This window comes from Cynocephalus volans, chromosome 9 (assembly GCF_027409185.1).
Source record: "Cynocephalus volans isolate mCynVol1 chromosome 9, mCynVol1.pri, whole genome shotgun sequence".
Classification (NCBI taxonomy): domain Eukaryota; kingdom Metazoa; phylum Chordata; class Mammalia; order Dermoptera; family Cynocephalidae; genus Cynocephalus; species Cynocephalus volans.
Window position 1 is genome coordinate 15,702,902 of NC_084468.1, and position 6,056 is coordinate 15,708,957.

Below are 6,056 nucleotides of genomic sequence, written 5' to 3' on the forward strand. Positions count from 1 at the left end.
ACATTCTTCACTTCTGTTATGCTGTTTTTGATTTTTTGGCTTCCATTTTTTTTAGAGTTATATTTTCCATGCTCAATTAGACATCTATTCTTGTATACTATTTAATTTTCTCAGTAGCATTCTTAACATATTATCATAGTTATTCTAGATATTTAATTATTATTTAATAAGCATTTGTTCTAGTCCATTTGGGCTGCTATAACAAAGAAACAAACTGGATGGCTTATAAATAACAAACATTTATTTCTCAGTTCTGGAGGTTGGGAAATCCAAGATCAAGATTCCAGAAGATTTGGTGTCTGGTTAGGACCCACTTTCTCATAGATGGTACCTTTTCACTGTGTCTGTGCATGGTGGAAAAGGCAATCAAGCTCCTGATGGCTTCTTTTATAAAGACATTAATCTTATTCATGAGGGCCCTACCTTCATGACCTAAATACCCCTCAAAGGACCTACCTCCTAATACCATCACCTAGGGATTAGAATTTTAACACATGAATTTTGGGGTTGATGCAAACATTTAGACCATATCAACATTTTATTAATTTATATTTAAATATTCAAATTAGGAGTTTCAAGATGGCGGCGGCTGCGGCGGCTGGCGCGGAGTAGCTGAGGTGGAAAAGGTGGCCACTGGGCCTCAGGCAGCCGGGAAACTTGTGGACCTTCCTCTGGCCATCTCTTAAGGGAGGACTGCTGCTGCTGGCCGGTCGTGGGGGCTCAACGCCACTTTGCCCCCGGCAGGAGAGGCTGCCTCATTTACAGGCAACAGCTTTGAAGTGTGGAGCAGGAAAAGAACTGATTCTTAGCTGCAAAAGTGAGTCTTGAAACAGGGAACACGGCGCCAGGGCTGCTGTGGATGCAGCCAGGATCCCGGAGGCTGGGGCTGCACTGAAGGCGGCCAGCTGCCCTATTCAGGATTCGAGGTTTCAGGCCGGCATTAAAGAAGATTCCTGGGAGCGCCCGAGCGGCGCCGCGACTGAACAGCCCGAGGCGGCAGCGCCGAGAACACGGAAGGCAACAAACCAGAGACAGAGCGAGCGCCCGACCTGGCACAGCACTGTGAGTGATCCCTGGCACAGCTCTGTTCGGGGGGTGGATGCCCACGCAGCTCCCCGCCTGCACCACCAGGCCACTCACTGCCCCGGTGCTGCCTCCATTTTCCCAGGAGCGGGCAGCTCCGCCCTGCTCGGCCATCACTGAGACCATTTGCTTGGCCTGGCGCGGGGCTTTCCGGACCCTGCGGGCCGACCTCCTCTCCCACTCCCTCCACGGTTCTCTGGCAGGGCTGGGGGTGTGGGGCATCCCGACCAGTTTTGGGAGGGCTAGGAAGTACGGGCGGGCCGACTGTCACTCCACCACACCCTGGACTCCGGCCCCGGTAAACTTCCTGTTACTGGGAGGCAGATACCATCTCTGCGACCACCAGTTTGGAAAAAAGCCTAACGAATTTCTGGTTGGGAATAGTGTGGTAGGAGAGTTCCCAGGTCCGCTTGAACCTGCCGGAGAGCAGGCTGCAGGCGGGCACTAGACTCGGTTTATACCGGGGGGGATACAAAGGTGAACAAGACCCGAGAAAGATCTACACAGTGCTACAAAGGCACCCAGAGAGACCGGTCGTCTGTGCCTAGCAGAAACCTGGTAGACTTCCTGGGCGAGGCGGTGCTGAGCAGGGTCTTGAAGGCCCAGCTGATAGACGAGGGGTGCAGAAGACACGCCCCAGCCCAGCACAGTGTGCACAGAGGGGGGAGACGTGCGGCCAGGGAGGCGGAGACTCGACAGAAACCACACACCCGGTGGGGTCGCCACTGCATGATCTAACAGCCTGGGCCAGAGCACACGGAACGGGGAGAAGTCCTGTAAGAAAGTGAAAGCTCAACAGAGATCACACACCCTGTGGTACGTGATCCACCAGCCCAGAAGAGTCCAAGCTGACCAGAAAGGTGGATCCCCGGAGAAGCCCAAGACCTGAGGCAACCACACACACAAGACACTAGAGGCCAACTGAGCAGTCACGGCGGGAGCCATACCAAATTGGCAACCACAGCAACATCCTAGTTAGTCATTAGTCTCAAACCGGTGGACTGTGAAACCCCCTGCCACAATGAATAAACACCAAAAAAAAGACACCAGAAATACAAAAAATCAAGAAAGTACACCACCAAAAGTTAATAAATCTCATACTCTAGATCCTATAGAACAAGAAGCCCTTGAAATAACTGACAAGGAATTTCGAGTGATAATTCTAAGGAAACTGAATGAGATACAAGAAAACTCAGCTAGACATCATGATGAAATGAGGAAAAGTATACAGGATCTGAAAGAGGAAATATACAAGGAAATCAATGTCCTGAAAAAAAATGTAGCAGAACTTGCTGAACTGAAGAAGTTATTCAGCGAAATAAAAAACACAACGGAGAGTTTAACCAGCAGGCTTGTCGAAGTTGAAGAGAGAACCTCTGAACTTGAAGATGGGCTGTTTGAAATAACACAAGCAGACAAAAAGAAAGAAAAAAGAATCAAGGACATGGAAGAAAATCTGAGAGAGATATCAGACAACCTCAAGCGCTCAAATATCTGAGTCATGGGTATTCCAGAAGGGGAGGAAAATGGAGATTCCATTGAAAACATATTCAACAAAATAGTGGCAGAAAACTTCCCAGGTATAGGAAAAACCACAGATCTTCAGATCCAGGAAGCTCAACGATCTCCAAACGTATTCAACCCAAAAAGGCCTTCTCCAAGACATGTCATAGTCAAATTGGCAAAACTCAGAGACAAAGAGAGAATCTTAAAAGCTGCAAGAGAGAAGCATCAAATCACCTATAAGGGAGCCCCAATCAGGTTAACATCAGACTTTTCATCACAAACCCTAAAAGCTAGAAAGGAATGGGATGATATTTTCAAAATACTAAAAGACAAAGATTGCCAGCCAAGAATACTCTACCCTGCAAGGCTATCCTTCCGAAATGAGGGGCAAATAGTATATTTCTCAGACAAACAAAAACTGCGGGAGTTCACTACCACAAGACCACCCTTACAAGAAATCCTCAAGGGAGTACTGGGTTTGGTTCCTGAAAAATAACTACCACTGCCATAAAAACCTAAGAAAAATCTAAACCCGCTAGTACAATAAAAATGGCATTCATGAAGAGAAAACAAGCTAACAAAAACACTATGTACAACCTAAGGAACCAACAAACAAAGGAACCAAACAGTAAATCAGAAAGCAAGGAACAAAAGACACCTAAGACAACCAAACAACCAATAAAATGCTAGGAATAAATCAACACCTTTCAATAACAACTCTTAATGTTAAAGGCTTAAATTCCCCAATTAAAAGACACAGACTGGCTGACTGGATCAAAAAGCAGGACCCAACTATATGCTGCCTACAAGAGACCCACCTCACCCACAAAGATTCACACAGACTAAGAGTGAAAGGATGGAAAAAGATTTACCATGCAAACAGAAAAGAAAAACGAGCTGGAGTGGCTATTCTTATATCTGACAAAATAGACTTTAAACTAAAAACCATAAAAAGAGACAATGAGGGACACTACTTAATGATAAAAGGACTGATCCATCAAGAAGACATAACAATCATAAATATGTACGCACCCAATGTTGGAGCAGCCAGATTTATAAAACAAACTCTATTAGACCTAAAGAAGGAAATAGACACTAATACCATAATAGCAGGGGACCTGAACACTCCACTGTCAATATTAGACAGATCATCTAGGCAAAGAATCAGTAGAGAAACACAAGATCTAAACAAGACTCTAGACCTATTGGAATTGGCAGATATCTACAGAACATTCCACCCAACAACCTCAGAATATTCATTCTTCTCATCAGCACATGGATCATTCTCCAGGATAGATCACATATTAGGTCACAAATCAAGTCTCAATAAATTCAAAAAAATTGGAATTATCCCATGTATCTTCTCAGACCACAATGGATTAAAACTAGAAATTAATAACAAACAAAACTCTGGAAACTATACAAACACATGGAAATTAAACAGCATTCTACTTAATGACATATGGGCCCAAGAAGAAATCAAGCAGGAAATCAAAAAGTTTATTGAAACTAATGAAAACAATGATACATCATACCAAAACCTGTGGGATACTGCAAAAGCAGTATTGAGGGGAAAATTTATTGCATTAAATGCTCACTTCAGAAGAATGGAAAGATGGCAAGTGAACAAACTAACACTTCACCTTAAAGAACTAGAAAAACAAGAACAATCCAATCCTAAAGTTAGCAGACGGAAAGAAATCATTAAGATCAGAGCAGAACTGAATGAAATTGAAAACCAAAAAACAATTCAAAAGATCAACGAATCAAAAAGTTGGTTTTTTGAAAAGATAAATAAAATTGACAAACCATTAGCATGGCTAACAAAAAAAAGAAGAGAGAAGACTCAAATAACAAAAATTAGAAATGAAAAAGGCGATATTACACCTGATTCATCTGAAATACAAGGAATCATTTGAGACTACTATAAACAACTATACGCCAACAAATTTGAAAATCTGGAGGAAATGGATAAATTTCTGGACACACACAAGCTCCCAAAACTGAACCGTGAAGACGTAGAAAATTTGAACAGACCAATAACAATAAAGGAGATTGAAGCTGTTATCAGAAGGCTCCCAACAAAGAAAAGCCCAGGACCAGATGGATTCACAGCAGAATTTTACCAAACATTCAAAGAGGAATTGACACCGATTCTTTACAAACTATTCCAAAAGATTGAAACGGACGCAAATCTCCCAAACTCATTCTATGAAGCAAACATCATCCTGATACCAAAACCAGGTAAAGATATAACCAAAAAAGAAAACTACAGGCCGATATCCTTGATGAATATAGATGCAAAAATCCTCACTAAAATACTAGCAAACAGAATACAGCAACACATACGAAAAATTATTCATCACGATCAAGTGGGATTCATCCCAGGGATGCAAGGTTGGTTCAACATACACAAATCAATAAATGTGATACACCATATTAATAAACTCAAACACAAGGACCAGATGATCATCTCTATAGATGCTGAAAAAGCATTTGATAAAGTTCAGCACTCATTCATGACAAAGACCCTCTATAAGTTAGGTATAGAGGGAAAGTATCTCAACATAATTAAAGCCATATATGCCAAACCCACTGCCAATATCATCCTGAATGGGGAAAAGCTGAAAGCTTTTCCTTTAAGAACAGGCACTAGACAAGGATGCCCACTCTCACCACTCCTATTCAACATAGTGTTGGAAGTACTAGCCAGAGCAATCAGAGAAGAGAAGGAAATAAAGGGCATCCAGATTGGAAAAGAGGAAGTCAAACTGTCCCTGTTTGCAGATGACATGATCCTATATATCGAACAGCCTAAAACCTCTACAAAAAAACTGTTGGAATTGATAAATGATTTCAGCACAGTAGCAGGATACAAAATCAACACACAAAAATCAGTAGCATTTCTTTTCTCCAATAGTGAACATGCAGAAGGAGAAATCAAGAAAGCCTGCCCATTTACAATAGCCACCAAAAAGATAAAATACTTAGGAATTGAGTTAACCAAGGAGGTGAAAAATCTCTATAATGAGAACTACAAACCACTGCTGAGAGAAATTAGAGAGGATACAAGAAGATGGAAAGATATTCCATGCTCTTGGATTGGAAGAATCAACATAGTGAAAATGTCCATACTACCCAAAGTGATATACAAATTCAATGCAATCCCCATCAAAATTCCAAAGACATTTTTCTCAGAAATGGAAAAAACTATTCAGACATTTATATGGAACAATAAAAGACCACGAATAGCCAAAGCAATGCTCAGCAAAAAAAATAAAGCTGGAGGCATAACACTACCTGACTTTCAGCTATACTACAAAGCTATAATAACCAAAACAGTATGGTACTGGCATAAAAACAGACACACTGACCAATGGAATAGAATAGAGAATCCAGAAATCAACCCACACACTTACTGCCATCTGATCTTTTACAAAGGCACCAAGCCTATTCACTGGGGAAGG